The following is a 20,880-nucleotide window of genomic DNA, read 5'->3' as shown; positions in this document are numbered from 1 at the left end:
GAACAAAGCCTGCTGATGATAAATGAGGACAGTGTGGAAGTGTCTGCTACAACAGAGGACAGCTTTAGTAAACCTAGGCAAGTAGGCCAAGAGTCTGATATCTCTCCATGACTTTTCATGTGAAAGGAGTAAGCGAAACAAAAACGAAATAAGTAGATGGAATAAAAGAGAGAAGAAAAGCCAGTTCTCTTTTGCACATAGGTCATAAATCATGGGGATGGTTCATGCTGTTCTATAGCCTGCCATTTGCTGTGCCGACACATTCCTGTGTTACAGCAAAGAGTGAAAATAAATATGCTTTTCTTAGTGCCTTGTGTCGGTGGGTGTGTGAGAAACTGAAAGAACCAGGGAGCTTTTAAAAGGACAAACTGCCACGCGTGTGTGCATATATGTGTGTGTGTAATCCAGGTCCCTCTGAAAATGTAATTACATGTATGAGTAAGCACGCATTAGTGTATGTGAGATGGCACCTGTTTTAAGTAACAGTGGATTACCTGCTGATACACAACTTCAAATGTCTGCAGCCAGGGCTCTGTGTGTGTTCACCAGCAGGATACACACATACAACGGCACCAGAGAAACACCATTTACCCTATAGACAAACAATTACTCGCCGAACTGGTTCCACCCGTTTGTGCTGAGCCAAAGCTGTTGTGTTGAAACTAATATGATCTGCAGGGCTGATACAAAACACCCACACACATGAAACCCATGGGCTAGTAGATAAGAGGGAAAGGCCAGTGCTGTCTTTCTCTTTTGACGAGCAATAAACACCTCAGCTTCTCTACTCAAGGGAGATCTGAGATATCAATACGGAGGAAGAGAAGAGAGAGGAAGGAGCAGAAAGACTTGAGTGGGAAAGAGGAGGAAAACAAGCCCTTCCTAGAATAACACCAGCTCTCACAGGACCAGCCCAATTTACAACCACAAAACAACCCCCTTGTAGCCACAGAGGAACCTCTGGACAACCACGAAGCAGCCCGTGGGAGCGCAGAGAGCCTCATCGGGCTGGGGAGAGGAACACATTGCTTTTTTTATTCTCTATTGCTCACATACATATCTGTGCAAGAACACACACAAAAGCTCATGACAGTTTTATTACCGATCTCTTGACCTGTGATCTTTCCAACGCCTGGAGTGTTTAGTAAAGACGGAGCAACACGCCTCTGTCAATTTATCTTAACTATTCAAACAGATTAGCTTGGGGAATGGGAACAAAATCAAGGGTTATTGAAACCCTTGATTACTAATCCTGTTTGGAGAGTATGGTCTAATGTCAAAGTGCATTACACTATGTGCCACTGAAGATAAGTTGCTCCGCCTCAGGTTCCTTCCTTGTGAGCACATTTAAATTAACACAGGAGCGCGTGCACAGCTTGTGATGCGGGGGCAGAGCCTGTTGTCTGTCATTCTGAAGCAATAAGAGGAGAGCCAACCCGGGTCAGATCCTGCAGAGCTCAGATGAGAGACAGGCTGGCCTTATGAGACTTTAGACTGCCCCGGGGAAATGAATATTACACACAAGCACGTCTTCACACACGTCTTCGTCCTCCACGATGGTCCCTAAATCCCAGCCCTGAAGTCTCAGAGAATCCGTGTCATTAGAAGAGCAGACACAGAAAGGAAAAGTCGGCGTGTGCGTGCGTGCGTGCGTGTGCGTGCGTGTGCGTGCATGTGCTTGAACACGACAGCCTTTCCTAAATGCTGAGGCAAGGCGGCATTTGAAATAGTAATTGTCAGTATAAATATTGAGAGAGCATCGGTCTTTTAAAACAGAAGAGAGAGAGACAGGAGGTGGAGGGAGACAGGAACTAAGGGAATGAGAGAATAAAAGACGGTTCAAGGGTAAGACTGTGAGGCGGGGAGGAGCGACAGGGGGGAGAGAAAGTGGGGAGGAGAGGGAGAACAGAAGCCTTGTGTCACCGCTGCTCTACTTTACAGTAGCAGTGCTGCCTGCAGGTGCCATTGGAATAACGCTACCAAACAAACGCAGGCCCACGCAAACCGTCCTCTTCAGCGTCCTCGAGTAGTCAGATGCCACCGTCCCGAGTACTGTCACCTATCATTATGTCTTTAACACCCACATGATGTGCACACACACATGCTGATGGCATATTAACGCCGTCCTCTCTGATCCCCCGCCCGGTCACGCTGACATTTCCATATTTCCCACCATTCGTCTGTGGAGAGGAAAATGAATACGGAAGGAAGGAGGAGAGAGGAAGTGTGCGCGAAGGATGGAAGGATGAAAGAGCAGAGACAGTCTGGGAATGCCAAAGTGATGGAGGATGAGAGGAGGGGGGGGGGGCTGGGGAAGTGACTGGGAAAGTGGGGATGAAAGTGTGTGAAGAGAGCGTGGTGCCAGGAATAGAGAATGAAAGGGGGAGTGTAAAGACAGAGTGGTGAGAGAAGAGGAGAGAGGAGGAGGATCTCGATGGGGAGACGGTGTGAGCGATAAACAAGGTTAATAGGAGACAGCTGAGGGACAAAAGAGAGACATTCGGAAGAGAGAGAAATAAGAGAAGTGAGAGAGGAAGTAGGTGAAACAGAGAACCTAAAAATGGAGACGACGGGGTGGGGGGGTGGGGTTGGTACAGGTGGAGAGAAACAGAGCGAGGAGAGGTGAGGGGAGAACAGCCGGGAGGTGTGAGGCAGGAGAGACTCCACACCTGACCTTGTGTGAAACAGTGGCTGTGAAGAAGAGAACGTGAGCGAAGGAGAAACTGAAAAACAGACTGAATGAGCCAGAGGAAGCCGGAGAGAGGAAAGAGAAAAAGACGGATAAAAACTCAAAATCCTAATTTCCTCTGCAGCCCAATGGAGCTTAAAAAGCGAGCAGACGCTTATCAGCCTGTGTCCGCCTGCCTGGCTAACTCTGACGCCTAATGGCATTCATGTCCTCTGCCTGAGCCTCGCTACAGTGGAGGAAAGCACAACGTCAGGGGGACAGGGAGAGCAGGCCATCACCTAAAATATCTAATGGCCTTCAGAGCTCACTGACTCTCTGCCATCTCATCAGGCTAGTGGCTGTGCACTGTCAGGAGGGCCAGGATGAAGCTCTGACATTCTCCGTGTTCCTGAAGATTGCTTCCCTGTGTGTGAAAGAGTACAAAAGAGTGTGCTTTCTTTGGCCTTTCTAGTGCATCGCTGTCTTAATAAGTGTTCTTGGCTTTCATTATTCTTCCAGCTTTGGATGAATTTCTCAATTTCTTTTCTTTATGTTATTGTTCCGCCCACCCTATTTACTCGTGGGGAATAATAGCTTTGATTGGAGTGTCTTTTCTCTCACTCTTTCTGACCTTTCTCTTACAGGAGAACCAGAATAGATCCCATCCCACCTCCTAATGTGATGACTTGACAAGTGTTGGATTTCAACAGTGATGTTGTTAGGTCACAAAACAAAGAATGTATGAAGTAGGGCTGCACAATCTGGAAGAAAGAGCTTCATTTGTTTATTTTTACTGATATTGAAATAGCGATATGATTAATAATTTTGTATTTTAATCTTTTTTGTATTATTATTATTATTATTCTCATTAACATTGGAAAATATATTAAAATCATCATGGTGTGATTTTTGTAAATAAATATATGGAATTAAGTCTGTAGAATACGATTTGTAGGCTACGACATCTATGAAGCTCCAAAATACTTAATTTAGAATAATATTTACATAGTTTGCCTGAAACAAATGTTAAGCTCCCTGCTATTTGTATATTGTTCTAGCCCAAATAATGATTTCGATCACATTTCCATTAATTGTGCAGCCCTCGTCTGCAGTGTATATAATCACCTACACCGTTTTGGTGGCTTAATTATTGCTTACACAACATAATGTAAAACAGGTAATCAGTATAAACATCACTTGCATTGAAAGCTCCAATTCTCTTCGGCTCGACGCACAGGCATAAATTATCTTTGATGCACAATAAATATGTCCATTAAAAATGAAACGGTGGTGTAGGGATGTTGAGATCATATGCTTACAAAAGGGCAGGTTTTTACACCACTTAGTTATGTTCAGTTGTGCGTATCATCTTTTGTGCCATAAAACGCCTCGCCTCATAATAAATACATGTTGAGTGTGTATGTCATTACATATTCACCACCATACGTTTAACCATAAGACACTGCAGGTTGAAGGCATGCTGTAACTTCCACCCAAACTAGAACCTGGGTGTTTGAAACTGTAAAAGGATGATCCATCAGATTATGTTTCTCTTCTCCATTGTTTCATGCTTCAGCTGATATTCTCAGTGCGACGGTGCGTGTTTGCATGCTGGCCTTGGTTACAAGTGGTTTCTAAATAGAAGCGATGCCAAACACCAGCTCTGTGCGGCTCCACATGTGCAATTTAGTTTTTTGAGACAGAGAGGCTGATTCAATTCCACGATTATTACTGGGGTTGTAGTTCTGTACGGTGCAGCTGCTAAGTATTGGGACAGTGGCACTTTTTTTGTTCCTGCTGTTTTGGCTTTGCACTCCAGCAAATGGAGTCGAAATGAAGCAATAACGGAGATTAAAGTGCTGACTTTTGGCTTAAAGGCTGTTTGAGAGTGCTTATTTTCCACTCTGTTCTCCTCCTCTGTGGGAATGAGAGCCCTATTTTTGTACATAGACTTTTAAACGGTGCATAAGGACAACAACAAGGCAACAATCCCTGTTTTTCTGGATTTAAAATAAATCCGTTTTTATGACAGGAAATTCTTTACTTTCCTTTGGCTGGAATGCAGAGCCATAACAAATGTGAATGTCCAAATATTTCAGAACTAACCGGTCTATCCATGAAGAGCAACAGCTTGTGACCACTGTTCCTCCTCACTAAATCTTCAATTCTGGTCTCTTTTTCACTTTATATACACTGCAGTTTTTATGACCAATGTACCTGTGATTTAGGTGCTGACTGTTCATCTCTTTGGATGATAACAGCGTGTCCACACTGCTGCCGGTCTGCACCAACCTGAACCTGCTGCTGCTGCTGCTACCCGACACTGTGCCGCACGGTTCCTCTGACCTTCACACGCAAATGTGGACGCCACACAAACCCACAGTGAACGTGCATGGGTCGCGCATGCGCACACTCATATTTAGATGTGGATACTTTGGTATGCAGGAAGCAGAGTGGGAATGCAGCTTAGCTCTGACAGGCGAGGCAGCTTGACAAGCCAAGAATAAAACTAGGAAATGAAGACTTGAGGTGTGTCTCGGCTTCTCATTGACCTTTCCGCTGGTCTCTCTATAAGAGAGGCCAATCGATACCACACGAGAAAGCTACATTTAGAAATAGCTACTGCTCATTATGGACTTCTCCGATGACATCCCATCATAATCCATTCATGCTGTAAGCTGTGCTAGCGGTGGTTTGATAGAGAATCACACTTCAAAAGGATCAAGGCCATCGCGTGAGATCTGCACTCAAAAATCACCATGATGTCAATCAGTGTGGAAATGTAACAATGTAAAAGGGTCTGGTGTTACATCGAGGTTGCATCGCAGGAGACGGCAGGTAAGAGAAATCAGTCCTTCTGATGCAACAGGAGCAGAAGAGAGATAAAATAAAGGAAAGGTGCAAGAAGAAGAAGGGAGTGCTACATTTCACTTTGTTCACAGTGCCATGATGAAATGTTTGATAACTGACTCTGAACAGAGTGTGGAAAGAGAAAGGGAATCAGACACACAGGACGAAATGAGGAAGGGAAGCAGAAATGCATGAAATGTAACAGAAGGAGAGCGAAGGAGAAATAGGGGTTTGGAGGGAGGGACACAGAGACATGAACAGGCTTCAAAGTGCCAAGGAGAAATGAACAGCTGGAGGAGAAATCTGCACAGGGAGGGAGGTGTGTGTGTGTGTGTGTGTGTGTGTGTGTGTGTGTGTGTGTGTGTGTACACTGATGCGTATTGCTATTTAGTTGCCTGTTTATAACAAACATGCCCGAGGAATGGAGCGAATAATATTTGCAAAAATAAGCATTTGCCAATTCAATTAAGTGCAACCTCTTCATGAGAAAGACCCGGCAGGGAAGTTTAAAGAATCCTTCAAAAATACAGTTTTATATTCCCCTTTAAAAACGTCAGCTTTTACATTTCAAACCTCCTGCCTCCAGCTGGACTGTGACCTTAGTCTTGCAGGGAGACTACGTCTATACAGTATGCATGAGTTGGAGAGTCGGAGGAAACTGGCAAAGTCAAGGAATTCACAATGGGACCTCGCAGAAATTTAACTGCAGGGTCTCTGACATGGAATTACATACACAATACAATAGCCCATGCATGCATCTCTCTGTGGACCTCCTCTATCTAACTCTCAGCTATGTACATAGCACAAACAGAATATTTCAGGTCGAGCAAACTCCGGCGGTCAAACACGTCTGAAATAGGAATCGTGTACGTTTGAATGAAATTGGAAAAAACAGGAGTAATCCATCAACTATACATGCTGGGTTCTTTGGTTAAACTTCAGAGTATCACACCTTCCAACAGATGAACCCAACAACCAACAACATACACACCATGCTAAATCATTTAGCATCTGCCAGGCTAAGGGAAAACCGTGCATAAGAGATACAATGGTGTGTGTGTGTGTGTGTGTGTGTGTGTGTGTGTGTGTGTGGTGAGACAGCACATCTCCACACGTACAACTGCTAGGTAAGGTATAACCACATTTAGACAGGCAGCCACGCACACACGCGCTCAGGATGGAGAGGCACTCTTCTCCACTGGGTAAATAATTCATCCCCGGGTAAGAAGGAAAGCAGTGTGCTCTCCTCCTCCTCCTCCTCCTCCTCTCATCTCTTCATTATTGATAAACACCAACATCTACACTGTACCTGACCCAGGAGAGGGAGGGAAAGGAGAGCGAAAGAAAGAAAGAAAGAGAGGGTCAGAGAGAAGACTGCGACAGAGGATGGCTGAGGGACGTGAAGGAATGCAGCAAAGTAAGGAGGTGAATGAAGCGTAGAACACAAAACACGGGGGAAATGACCAAGGCCGTTTTTTATGGCATGTTTTTTCTGGCGCTGGGCCCGTTTAGGGTCAGTAAAGTGTCGCTCGTAACAGCCAGTTTACTGTGGCCAGAGAGGACACAGCTCTCCTGAGCCAAACAAATAACTGCTGCCTCTACAGCGCCTCGCTGCTATCGCCCCAGCACACTGAATAAGTGACTGAATAACTAACTGGCTGGATGGCTGACAGACACCCGGCTCCCCTGCGGCTCCCGGCTCTGCTTTGTCTGCCCGGCGCTGCACATCATTCTACCTCCGCAGCTCGCCTTCTCTCCGCAGCCCTCACTTCTTTTCTTTTTTTTCTCCTCTCGGTGCAATGGCCCTGTCCCGTCTTTTCATTTTGGAATAAATCCTTTTCATCCCTCTGGCTCATTCTCCTCTTCCTTGCCTTTTCTCTTTTTTTGTTTCAAGTCTGCTAGTTCCTTTCTCTGTCTCACTCCTTCATGCTAGCCCTGTGTGCCATCGCTCTTCATGGTAATTGTACCGGGCGTGTTATCTTTAGCCCTGCAAGTGATTTCTGGGTTTTACAGCCGGGTGACCGAAGTGACAGATCTGCAGTCAGTGTGCAAGCATAAAAATGTAAATCTGAAGCTTTAGGAAACACCATTTTCAGATGGGTCAGTGTGGGGAAAATCTTGATCTGGACCCCATTATGTATTCTGAGGGCCTGCACTGCTCTATCTGGTCCAGCAGGAAGCTCGCCAAAAAAGACTTCTCCTGACATTCTCTGTATGGGTGTGTGTATGTGTGTGTGTATGTGTATGTGTATGTGTGTGTGTTCGCCCAGAGTCTGGCAGCATCTGACTTTGGAAATAGCCGTGAATTAAAGGATCAGGCTAAGTCAGAAGTGCACAGCTGGAGATAAGTGCCAGGTAGTTGTACTTCTGCAAATGTCCAAGGCATGCTGTTTACGTATGTGTGTGTGTGTCTCTTTATCCATCATTTCCTGTATGTGCATGCTTGTGTGTGTATACATCCGGGCCCTCTGTGTGACAGTTGTTAACATAATGCGATGGTGCGTCCTTGTTTTCACCTCCCTAACAACACTTGGATGTCTATCGAGGTGTCAGAGAGGATATTTCAGTCTGGGTGTGATTCCTTTCCCCGAATTAAAAACAGAGCCGCCTGTTAAAGTGAAAGGAATTCCATGACAACCCCGCCTCCGGCCCCCAAAACACAGCTGTGTTTCCTTCGTCGCCAACGCTCACCTGTCCTCCACCTTGGGGAGGGGGGCCTTTATTTCCCAGCTGCTCTCCCCACAGTGTCATGGCCACCACGCATCCCACTCCTGACGAGCCCATTGGTCAACAAACGCTGTCATGACGCCGATCAGTCATAGTTGAGGGGGCGAGAGACTAATCCAATTTATACTGCACATTAAAGGATTACAATGCAGTACGGTGATATGAGAGCTATTAGCGCAGTCAATCTGTCAGGAGGATCACACAGCGTGGTACCAAATCAATGGCGGCCATATGGAAGACAGAAGGTCAGACACCACAAGCAAACAAACAAGGAGGTGTGTACCAATATTATGATAGACTGTGTCCATCACAACCACCAGCTGGATCAAATTACTGAAGGCAGGTCTGTGTAGGAGCACTGAGAGAAGTCTGCAGGGATGGATTTTTGGACGACAGAAGATTATGTTCACCCACCACTTGTGTGTTTATGCACCTGCAAAAGTATCACTCACATAAGTTGGGATATATTGTGGTTATGACTCATATTATTAATGTTCAAATGTCAGAGATATGGATAGCTGATTGGTCCACCTGCATTTTAATAATACGAGGTCATTTACAATTAGTAAACATCAAGCAGGTAGAATGTGGCAAACCAATACACAGATAGAAGAGGGGGAGGCGATGGATAACTGAAGCAATTAAAAGCAGAAAGAATCCACGCATTGTGCTGGAACAGCTGCATTGTGTGCGTCGGAGTTTCCTCCCCGCAGGTCTGCAGTGCGCTGCGAGGGCGGAGGTGAGCGGCCTTTTGTCTACGAGTCTCAATAGGAGGCAGGTAAGATGAAACTTTCCACTACAACACATCCCGCCCATCAGTTCTCTCATTAAAAGGAGGAGGGGGAAAGGTGATACTGAGGAGGGCGGGGGGATGGAGAGGAAAAGAGAAAGAATGTTCGAACTGTGGTTTCTATTAGACTCAATAAAAGCAGGAGTGTAATAAGCGTCAGGTTCTCATGTTTTCTGGCCCTCCCTCCGTCTCTTTCCTTTGTACTGCGTGCTAAGATCAACTCTCTGAAGGACAGTCACTATGACAACTTGCCTTGGGAACATGGTGTATTGTTTTGACGCTGGCTGATGGATGGACGGATGAGTGAAGATGTAATAGACAGACAGACGTACAGATCAAGGAGACAGATCCATAGAGGGATTGGCGCATAACCTTAGCTTCCCTCTCCACTCAATCTGTTCAATATAAATCAGACAAAAGCTACTGATAACACGAGGCTGGCTGTCTGCATGGTCCAGTTCAAGGTAAAACAGTAAAATAGATCACAAAACCACTTTATTTATGCTTTAAAATGCACCTGTGCATGACTCAAGTTATACACAAGAAAGAATGAAGAAAAGAAAGCGAGAAATACATCATAGATATATTCTTAGTAGCATGTAAAGCATAAAAACACCTTGGGCTAGGCTATATGAGAATATATTTATTTGATCCAACCCTCAATATGGACATTTCAACAATATTGTAGGGTTAACTAATTAACTTCATATAATATTTAAACAATGAGGCATCAGTATGACTAAGAGGGTAAAGGCAAATAATAGAACAGCTAGAACAGTCTGTTAAGTTCAGAAAATGCACTTATGAACACCAACATCTGAGAAAATATGTCGTCTCATATCACGGGCGTTGAAATAATAATGATATATTGCCAAGCCCTAAAAAATGACCCGATGACATCAACAGATGTTTGTGTCTGCGTACACGCAATACTTCTAGTCATAAAGAAGTCAAAGTCCCGGTTTCATTCCAATAAAAGGTGTGAACAGTTTCTGTCCACTGATAAGCTAAGAAAGGCAGATAACAGGAGAGGTTCAAAACACTGATAAAAGTGACTCAGACCCCGTTTACACGAGGACGATACGGGTTGTATCCGCATAGTTTCTCTTGCGTATAGCCCTTTTGTTTACACAAGGCCGTAACAAAACGATAGAAACGGACCCCGCAAACGATAACGGGTCCCAAGGTGCATAGATTTGCAAACGGAGCGCTCTGGGGGGGCAAACGGCTCCGTGTGTACGCCTATACGATCATTTTCTGATAACGATGAAATAGCCCAGCCCAGCCCAGCCCAGCCCAGCCCAGCCCAGCCCAGCCCAGCCCAGCCCAGCCCAGCCCAGCCCAGCCCAGCCCAGCCCAGCCTCCCTCTCGCCCAGCCTCCCTCTCGCCCAGCCTCCCTCTCGCCCCGCCTCCCTCTCGCCCCGCCTCCCTCTCGCCCCGCCTCCCTCTCGCCCCGTCTCCCTCTCGCCCCGTCTCCCTCTCGCCCCGTCTCCCTCTCCCCACGTCTCCCTCTCCCCACGTCTCCTGCTCAGAGATCAGCTGCTGGGCTGTCAGAAGAGGGGGAGGAAAAGAGAGGCTCCGTTTATTATTCTTATATTATTATATAGAGTCGTTATCAATTTGTTTTAAAGCTCAATAAATAACAAAGAAGACCTCTGACCGGCACTTTTCTAATTTTGTCCGGAAGATTTAAACTTTAACGGACATGTTGACCGGCGGAAAAAAATGTTAACGAAACTCTGCCGCACGGTCCCCTCGTCCCTTGGAAGAGGCGGAGAGGTGGGTGTTTTTCATCTGCTGGTGGACTAACCGGAGAGATTTACAGCAGGAGCACACGCCGTCCACCGCGGAGAATAAACAGAAGGGCAACCATGGCAACCATGCTCCGGGGTCTTCTTCGCTGCTTTTGGTGTATTTTGTGGCGGCAGCAGCGCCACTTACAGGCCCGGCATATGTACTACAGCGTTTCCAGCAGTCTCGTGTGAACGGACACGTTAATTGAGCCGAATGCGTGTGAACGGAAGACTTTTTTGAAAACGCATACGGTGCGTAAACGTTCCCGTGTAAATGGGGGTCTCAGAATAATTGCTCTCCCTCATTTTCAACTGAGACGGTCTTTGTTAACAATGCTTATTCATCACAGTGTTTACATGGCAGCTTAATTGATTGTTAAACATTTTACTGGACTTTTTTGTAGGATGTCATGTTTGAAGCTTCTGAAATGTGTTCTTTACTGTAGCTCTGTATACATCATTGGAGCTGAAATGATTAGTTGATGAATTACTTAGTCAACAAAAACAATTAACAAATTGAAAATCTATTCATTATTAAAGGTAATTTATCAAGCTCAAATTCTGGTCATGGCTTCTCAAAAGTGAAGGTTTTGTGCATTTCTCTTTTTCTTTTTAAACTTAGTATAAATTGACATTTTTGATGGGCTTTTATCAGAATATATAATCATCAGTTTATTCAAAAGCTAAATTAATGGTTATTTTACAACCTATTATAGCAACAACAGAGCTCCAAAGGATCATAAAAGCACCATGACTACAATGAGGTGTTGACTGAAAAATAATCATAGCTTCTGTTGCCGTCAGTGTACAAGATGAAAAGTTTAAAAAACAAGGTCAACCAGTCCAATGCCATTCAATAGAAAACTCTGCTGTCTGTCAGACAAGAGTACCAACACACTTATGAAACAAAACAGCCAATTAACAAGTATATTTAAAATAAAGAAAACATTATATTTCAAGACGGAGGAAAACATTTTATTTAGTTTGTATTATTATATGAAGAATAAACAACTTTCCTTCCTATTATGCTTCCTGTGGGTTTCCCTTTCCTGTAGTGTGTTATAGGTTTCTGTGCATGTAAATGGTCTGCAAAGGCTACAATCCCAAAGTTCCCTCCATTATGAGAGAAATAAAGACCATTAAAGCATGTACATATGTCACAGTAGAGGCACAAAATACAAATAATCGGTTGTGAAATTAGCATAATAGGGCCCCTTTAACACCTTTACCTGTTTGAAAGGCAAAGAGCAGTTTGAAGCCTGGTTTAAGCCGTAAAGGCTCAGCAGCCACAATGATGCGACAATTGATCACCCTATGATTGAAGTCACTTCACAGACATCATGAGGAGGAGCAACAACAAACACCAGCACACCAGAAAACACACACTCTGTGCAGCCTTCCCCTGTCAGCTCCTTATTGCATTGTGTTGGAGCTGCCTTTGTTTGCCATTTACAGCCTTAAGGCAGAGTGACAGATAGAGGATTGGGAGGTGAGGGATAGATAGATGGGGGTTTGAACAGAGAGAGAGAGATGGCCCGGCCATGCTCCACTGGCCAGCTTCAAGGACAGACAGGCTTCAATGTAACAGCTTCGGTGTAATTAGACGGCGCTCTGTCACGCACCGAAGAATTGCTCGTCATATTAATGCAGCAATGATATCCCCTACTGTGCTTTGCCGTTGAGACCTAATGAAAAAAGGGGAGCAAAAGGGGGGATTTGTACAAATTTAATTACATTCACAATTCGCCCATCTTCAGATGTAATCACTCGGGGTTAAGTTAAGTAAATCCACTTCTCTGAGAGCCGTCCACGCCCTGTATTGTAAGCGCTTGGTTTTTCAGGGGACTTTCATCGACAGGCTGAAACTCTCCAAGTGAAAGTAAACATAGTTCTTGGTATGCACTAGTGAAATATTAACAGCTGTACTCTGTCGCTGCATGCTTTGGTTTGGAGCACTGCGGCTTGCTTGTGTTTGTTTGTGCTTGTGTACGATACTGTGTCTCTGAGGCCACCTGCAGAGTCTCCGAAAGGCAGTGAAAAGTGTGCCGCTGTGCGCATCTTTGTGTGTCTTGTTTTTCAGTCTTTGTGCGTCAGCTCGAGTGTGTTTGGTGCACCTCGCAGCCAAATCCTGGCCCAGGCAGGCAGCCTCTCCCGACTGAGAGGAGTGAAGCAGATCAAACACAAGCCAACTAATCACAGACGCCGGCTAATTAGCGCAGTCCTCAAAGGGGAACCAGGAATGAGTGATGATTTCCCCCTTATGAATTTCACAATGACGCTGTGCCGTATGCCACCGTGAGCCGTCACAGCCCAGAGAGACCGGAGAGGGTAAAGTGCAAAGAGAGCCACCGGTGATCTGGCCTCGCTGCAATCTTATCATCTCAGAGCACAGAGGGCAAAGTGGCGCTCGATATCTCTTATCTGTGTTTCAGTCATGTGCACACAAAATACCATTGCTCTCACCTCAAATACACACACAGAAAGTTTTATCTCAACATCCTCAAATTAGACTGCATGTAACGTTTCCCATTAAAGGGATTTCTGAAGCGATTAAATCCCGCATGCGCTGATATTCCAGCCTGCGGGGCGAGGCGCAGGTTGACGCTCCTGCGTGCCGGCTCCCAGCGTTGATTAGCTCGCGGATCTGCCACGCTGATCCCAGATTTCCACAAGATCAGAGGCCGAGCTGTGAGCAGCCAATTACAGATGTGACACACACGCATGCCTCTGCACACACACACACACACACACTGGCCCTGCCACACAGATGCAACCACACGCCTGTCCAGAAACAGAATCCTCCAGGCTGAAGTCATCAAAGTGACGTGACCCCCACCCCTCCATCCTCCGCCTCCGCCTCCTCTCCCTCTTCTCTTTTAATCTCAGACAAGAGGGCACCTGTCAGAGGATGCTCAGTTCACCAGCCAGACAATCCCCACAGAAATGGAGGCAAAAGAGACCGAAAGAAATTAACAGCAGGAGCCAATAAAGATTCTAATAAGTCTCTGTGAAGAAGCGCAGGGCACTGATGGGAGTAAGCCTTAATAAAAAACCCACTTCATCATTCTTTAAGTGTCCAAATCCCATTTGGTCTCCATACATCTGAACATCAGGCTAAACAGACAGATTCTTATTCTAGCTCTGGGCCTGGCTGCGAACAAAACCGTGGTATGTGTTGGAGAGAAAACAACTACATAAAAACACACGCTTGCTTAGACAAACACACAGCGATTCAAACATGTTCTCTCATTTTGACGGATTTACGGCGGAACAATACGCTCCCCTCTGCCCTCTGCGGTGCTGCCGTCAATGGCCGGCATTTGTTTCACATGATTACAGTGTGACAGTTGGCATTCACGTGGCAGACAAACCCCAGACTTATTGTTATGACCAAAATCCTAATGGGCTTTGAATGTAAACAGCTGCAACGGGGAGGCTGGAAAATGAAACTGATTGTTGAGGCTGGTCAGAGAAAGACAAAGAAGACTTGAGATAAGAAAAATAGAAAACATTTACAGTCGAGTTACGCTGTAGCAGAGAACAAACAGATATGTAGATAAATAACATAAGAGACATTGGAGGGAAGGCGGAGAGAGATATAGAAGAGGGGGAAGAGAGGGGAGGGGGGGGGGGGGCATGAGGGGGTGATGCTGCAGAGCAACAGCTGCTGAGAATCACATCTGCTCCAAGTGGAGTCATCAGCGAACAGACAGACTGGAACCGACCCACTGAGGCACGCCCGGGGGAGAGAAGGGATGGACAGAGGAAGAGTGGAGGGGAGGCAACGAGAGGATGAGATGAGAAGATGCACGGTGGAAGAAGATGAAAAGCAAATGGCAGAAGCAGAGAGAACATCTGCAACCTGTTACTCTTTCTCCCCAATGAGGGGGATGGAGTAAGGCGGGGTTTGGTGGATGATTTTACAGAGAACTCAAATTACTTGTTGTCCTTTTCTTTCTCCTCCCTGTGTTCCCACCCTCCCTGACATCCTTCCTCCCATCTCTCCCTATCTCCCCTCTTTTTTCTTCAGCGAGACTGACAGAACAAGAGAAGCCTGTGAGAGTAAAGATGAAAGGTCTGTGAGGGAGGTGTGTGTGTGTGTGTGTGTGTGTGTGTGTGTGTGTGTGTGTGTGTGTGTGTGTGTGTGTGTGTGTGTGGTGTGTGTGTGTGTGTGTGTGTGTGTGTGTGAGATGAATGAATGACCCCTCTTATCCCTCATCCCCCACTGGAGCTGCCCTGCCCCTAACACAATAGCAAAAAAAAAAGAATACATGCTACACCACAGGGGGCACACTGCTGCGTGTTTGGCGTGCACGTGTTATTCCAAGTGTTTATTCGTACTCGCACCGAAGTGGCACAGTAGAAAATGAGACGGATCAAACATCTCTCTAACAAGCCCGCCTCAGCGTGAGTATCATCTTATGCATAGCTTCTCCGTGTCCTGTAGTGAACACCTTCGGCCTCACCCCCCGAGGAGAGGCAAGGGACCCTGAGCCGTACACATTGTTCATTCATGATGGCCGCCACTGGCAGCGAGGGCAACCCCGGAGCAGAGTAGGCGATGTCATTTGGCAGCAAATGAAGGGGAACGAGCAAAGCAGTTTATGCTAGCGTCTCCGAGGTCTCACAGCTAGTTCTAACGCTAGGTTAGCCCGGGCGAGACAAAGCCCAGTTTGTGTCCACTTCTCTGCATGGTGGAATAAACATAGCTGCTGCTTCACAGTTTCCTCCATCCTTCCCTTCTCATCTCCTTCAAGTCAAGTCACCCCCGCCGCTTAAAGGAACAATCTACAAACGCAGCAGGCCTCTTCCAAAATATTTACTCGCAGTACTGGCTGAATTCAAAGGCCATTCTCTTACACTCTCTGATGTCTAGCATTCAAACAAAAACCACGCACCCACATGCCCTCCCTGACTGCACCTGCGCTGTCTCGCCCGCACACTTGTTTGCTGTGGGGGATTCCTCCCCTGCTAAACCCCTCCATCTGCTTCGTGCATTTCACAGATCTGGAAGTTGGAGATGAAAAACAAGTGCAGCAGCGAGAGTAGTCACCCCACCTATAGCCTGCGGCAGGGAGTGTGTATGTGCTTCTCACATCCTCACACGCACCCCTCAGATTAAATGCCCCTGACATTTCTTAACACCTTTTCCTGTGCAGCTTGTGCCCTTCTTCCTTCGTTTTCCTCTCTGTTCCTCTCTCTCCCATATCTCAATCCGTCACCTTACATTCTCCCCTGGGTCCTCCGTAATCTTTTTCTCAATGCGTCCTTGCTTGCTAACCAATTTTTCGCAGCAGCTTTTCCCAACTAATCCAACACTTTCTGTTTTTAGCGATCGCACCCAAATATAAGTTCATTAACAATCAAGTGCTGAAATCAGTCGCAGTGTTGCAACGCTTTGGCTTTTCCCGGCGCCTCGTTCATTAGCATATGTTTGAAAAGCAAGTCTAAATGAGATGATCAGAGATGATGATGAACTACAAACAAAGACACATAATTATTCCTACGACGGGGCTGCGTGTCGCGTTCATTTTTAATATGTTGCACTTGTGATTTTTTTAACTAGGCGCCCAAAATAGATGCAAATGAATAGTTAGATAAAGCCTGGGCGCCCGGAGTAATGACGCGTCCCCAGGGTGCCCATTGTTTTCGGGTGATTGTTCGAGAACTCCTATGGGGGTGCGGATGCTAATAAGTAATAATGTTCTGTCAAAGTGAAATGTTGCGTTGAGTCTCCTTCTTGTACCTCTACAGTGTTTTAGACTACTTTCCAGCCTCTCTGATGGGGATGTGGTTCCCCGGCTGCACCTGTGTCTCATTACCAGCCCTGATGGTTCAGTAACAGGCTTCTCTCTCCTCCAGCTCTCACTCTTTTGCTCCCTTAAGCTGCTGCCAACATACATTTACCTCCAGCAGCAGAGGCCTGCACTCGCCTCTTCCTTTTGCTCATCCTACTGCATGCCATCCACATGATTAGAGATGTCCCGATCCGATCACGTGATCGGGGATCGGAGCCGATCACGTGATTTTGAAAAGATCGGAATCGGGAGAAAAAAATCGGGGATCGGGAATTCTTTTTTTTTTAATTTTTTTTTTTATATAAAATATTTTTATTTTATTTAATGTTACAAAACAAAAATGACCATGTTCACATCTTAAAGTCATTCTGAGGCCTTAGTTTTGGTTTAAAATTACACAACATCATGTATGTGTTGCTTCTTTTGGGCTTGTTTTCATAGACCTGGTTGCTTATTTCTCTCAAATCTGGCAACAGAGTGGGCGCAGTGTCTAATAGTAGCAGTAAGCTAACAAGAGGCTACGTTCAGCTGGTGACTCGGGACAGAGAAAATGTCAGGAGTTTGGAAGTATTATAAAATTGAAAGCGAAGGCAGTGTAACAGCCAGATGCAATGTTTGCAAGACGGAGGTTCCGCGTGGTGGAAAGAACAGAGCTACGTTCAACACGACCAATCTAATACGAACACCAACACGACGAGTACACAGCGGCCACTCAGGTAACGGCACTGAAACAACCGACACTTTTAAAAGGAAAGAGAAACTACCCCAGAACAGTGAAAAGGCCAAAAGAATAACAGCCAAGATAGCTGAATTCATCGCGTTGGATGACCAGCCGTTATCTGTTACCTTTTTTTTCTCTTAATACATTGCATAAAGATCGGATCGGGAAAAATCGGTATCGGCAGATTGTCAAAATCAAATGATCGGAATCGGATCGGGAGCAAAAAAAGGTGATCGGGACATCCCTACACATGATCTCTGCATTTTCCTCCCGTTGCTTCTGCCATTGCAGACAAAGCACAAGGAGGCTTTGTCAACTGTCAGGTGATGTAATGAATTTCTGCTTTCTGCCCATGTCTCCAATTTGTCCTGAAAGCAGCCTTGTTTCAACACAGATCTTTACTTTTCAGCGCCTGTGGCCCTGTCATTCTTGTGTGACCCTGATACATAATGAGACTCTCATAGTGTTATTGTTTGGGCTTGGTTACGGCACTCGACTGAAATATCTCAGGACAAAAAAGAATCAATACTTCTCGAGGCAATTGTTACCTGCATACAATCCTCTTTGTATACCCTGATCTATAAACACAAGGATTTATGGTTTTTATAACAGCCAATCACAGCAATGACCCATTGTTTGATGCCATGTGTTATTGGTCCAATAACTGCAGCAGCTACAACCCATTCAGTGGGTACATACATACAGTAGTCTATTAAAATCTTAAGTCAAGTAAATCCACTTCTCAGAGAGCCGCTCACGCCCTGTGTTGTAAGCTCTTGGTTTTTCCAGGGGACTTTCATCGACAGACTGAAACTCTCTAAGTGAAAGTGAACATAGTTCTTGGTATGCACTAGTGAAATATTAAATATATATTAAATCAAACTGATTGGTTTTGTCATTTTTGGAAATATTATCAAGCCTTATTCAGCAGGTAAGCAATTACATTTTTCTAGGGCAGAAAGACACTCCTATTTCCTGCCAATAAATCTTAACTATATTATTATATTGATAATTATTATTCCATTCATTGTTGGATCTGTGAAGTAAAAATTGTGAAGAGTGTTGTAATTTTCTAAAGCCCCACATGATGTCTTCAAATTGCTTGTCGTGTACATCTAAAAATCCCAAATATAAATTAATTCAGTGTAGTGTCATAGAAGACACAGAAAAAGCAGCGATTGTTCAGAACTAAGAAACTGGAACTATCCATTACATTAATAATGTTATCATTATCTTTCATTACAAATGTTTTCTTTAAGAAACGTTGTATTGAATTGTGTGTGTCTTCTTTTGTGCGTGTGTATCATTGTAGTGACAATAAAGTCTCCTAAAATCTTGAAATGTGTGGCTTTTCTGCCGTGAATAATCTCCTTCTGGCTGCAGATGTGTCCGACAGATCCCCTCCATACGGACACTGATATACAGCTGCTTGGCTGATCTTGTTACATCTCTAATGCGGCTTTGGCAAAACTAGAGTAAGAAAAAACTGCGTACTGCTTTGCTTAAGATTAACAACCCATTTTTAAAACGTGTTTATCGGCTCAAGTTGAGATAACCATGGTGAAAACTCAGCTTCTTGTGACAGTTTATCTCCTCGGGCAGAGAGCTGCTGCAGTATTTCCGCCCGTACGTTCTGTAACATCGCCGGCTGACCTGTGATCAGTGTTATGATATATGATGTGGGCAGCTGCTCTCCAACTACACTGTGTGCACCAGAACTATTGATGTCATGTACAGTCAAACTTTACTCCCTCCAGAAAAATCTATTTCAAAATGATTTGCAAAGTTTGGTTTGCACTGTAGTGTGTTTCTTTCATTTCATATCCAAGTTTTTTTTATGGTGATAAGGATGGGAAAGTCTCTAAAATAACAGTTCATTTAATATGACAATAATATTTGTTTTAATAATGTGTATTTAGATTGGATCTGAAGTGCCACATTAAAATCTGTACTGCTTACAGTATATTATTGAATCATGCATTCAGTATGTAATCAGACTGGCATTACTATACTATCATAGATAATATCACATTCCCTTCTGGCCAATTAACCCTAGAATGATTATCAAATGACCAAGTTAAAACTCAAGTGCATTCATTATACTTGACAAATGCATGCAATACAGACGGAGATAATACAAGTCCTTTAAAGCGTACGACTGGGCGGAAAAAGAAGCCAGGAGCATTAGCCGTGATGACTTCAGAGATAACTTGCTCCAAAATGTGATGGCTTCCCCAAATAGCGGAGGGGAGTGAGTGGCTAAGCATTAGTAGATCATGGACAGGCTCCCTCCTACGCTGTGCATATTAATTCTTCCAATGCAGCGACGCTCAGCTTGTCACACGTTGACACTGCATAATTATGTCATCTAAAAAGGGACGAGCCTTTTTCAAAAGGGCAGACGTGCGGCGCGGCACACTGTCTCTGTCAGTGGAGAGGTTTTTTGTAACCAAATGTCGATACCAGTCTAAACAACGCTTTAATTTTCTCTCCTTTGGACCTTTAAAGCCACGTTACTATGGAAATAATGTTAGATGTTATTGTCAGGCTGTAAAACCAACACGGCCCCTCGTAGACCCCCAACACAATACTTAAACCTGTAATCTGCAATATAAACACTTGCGATTGTAATATAATAATAATATAAAGCGACCTTGGGTCCCTTGAAAGGCGCTATATAAATGCAAGCTATTATTATTATTATGCAATAGTCACGCTTATGTAAAAGCATACATTTTGATAAATGTCCCAACATTTCATTTTTATAAAGTGAGGTAGGTAAGTTTGAGAAACCGGCTCGAGATACACTTTTTGTTATATTCCATGGAATGCTCTTAACATCCCGATAGCAATGAATATCTGAAGTGCTTTGACAAAAAATCCATAAAAAAATGTCATCTGTGGAAGCCGTAGTACTGTAAAAAGCACGACCAATCATCTGAGCCGGCCCGGCTAAAATAACTGGATGGCCTACCTGCCTGTCAGCCTTCCATCTGTGCACAAACTTATCTCGTGCCCTCATTGGTCATGTGCGCGTTCGTGTGTGTTGGAGGAGGGGCTCTGTAAGGAAGTGGCAGATTTTTTCCGGCTGTGTATTTTCAAATTCTAGCGCACTCGAGCTGGTTTCTCCAAAATTACCTACCCTACCTTTAAAGTTATTTATGTCAATTAGTGTTTTTTTTTTTTTTTTAATTGCTGCTACTCATTTTCTATCCATGGTTGTGTACTTATTTGTCTTTATGTTATGACTAATGCGTGCTATCGTTTCATAGGCCACTTTGGCTGTAACCCTGTACATGTCCCCGCTGTGGGACTAATAAAGGACTTCTGATTCTGATCTACGAGTACAGAAAGGACACCAGTGGTGAGAGGAATGCTAATAAAGCCGGCAGCCTTCCACACCTTTATACAATAACGAACGAGCCAATTCTTTAAGTAGTATCCTGACTGACAGGGGCGTCCATCAAACGCCCAGATCCCCTCACCCATGGCCTCTCGCCATCCATCAATCCATCCTGACAGCCCCTACCTTC

At 44.8% G+C, this 20,880-nt stretch overlaps 1 protein-coding gene across 2 annotated transcripts in view; it reads right to left on the bottom strand.

Annotated features, from left to right (window-relative positions):
- Positions 1-20,880, bottom strand: part of LOC117477305 (nectin-2-like) — an 82,773-nt gene that overhangs the window by 51,314 nt on the left and 10,579 nt on the right. The window lies entirely within an intron of this gene.

Source organism: Trematomus bernacchii, unplaced genomic scaffold, assembly GCF_902827165.1.
Source record: "Trematomus bernacchii unplaced genomic scaffold, fTreBer1.1, whole genome shotgun sequence".
Lineage (NCBI taxonomy): Eukaryota > Metazoa > Chordata > Actinopteri > Perciformes > Nototheniidae > Trematomus > Trematomus bernacchii.
This window is presented reverse-complemented; position numbering and strand designations above follow the sequence as displayed.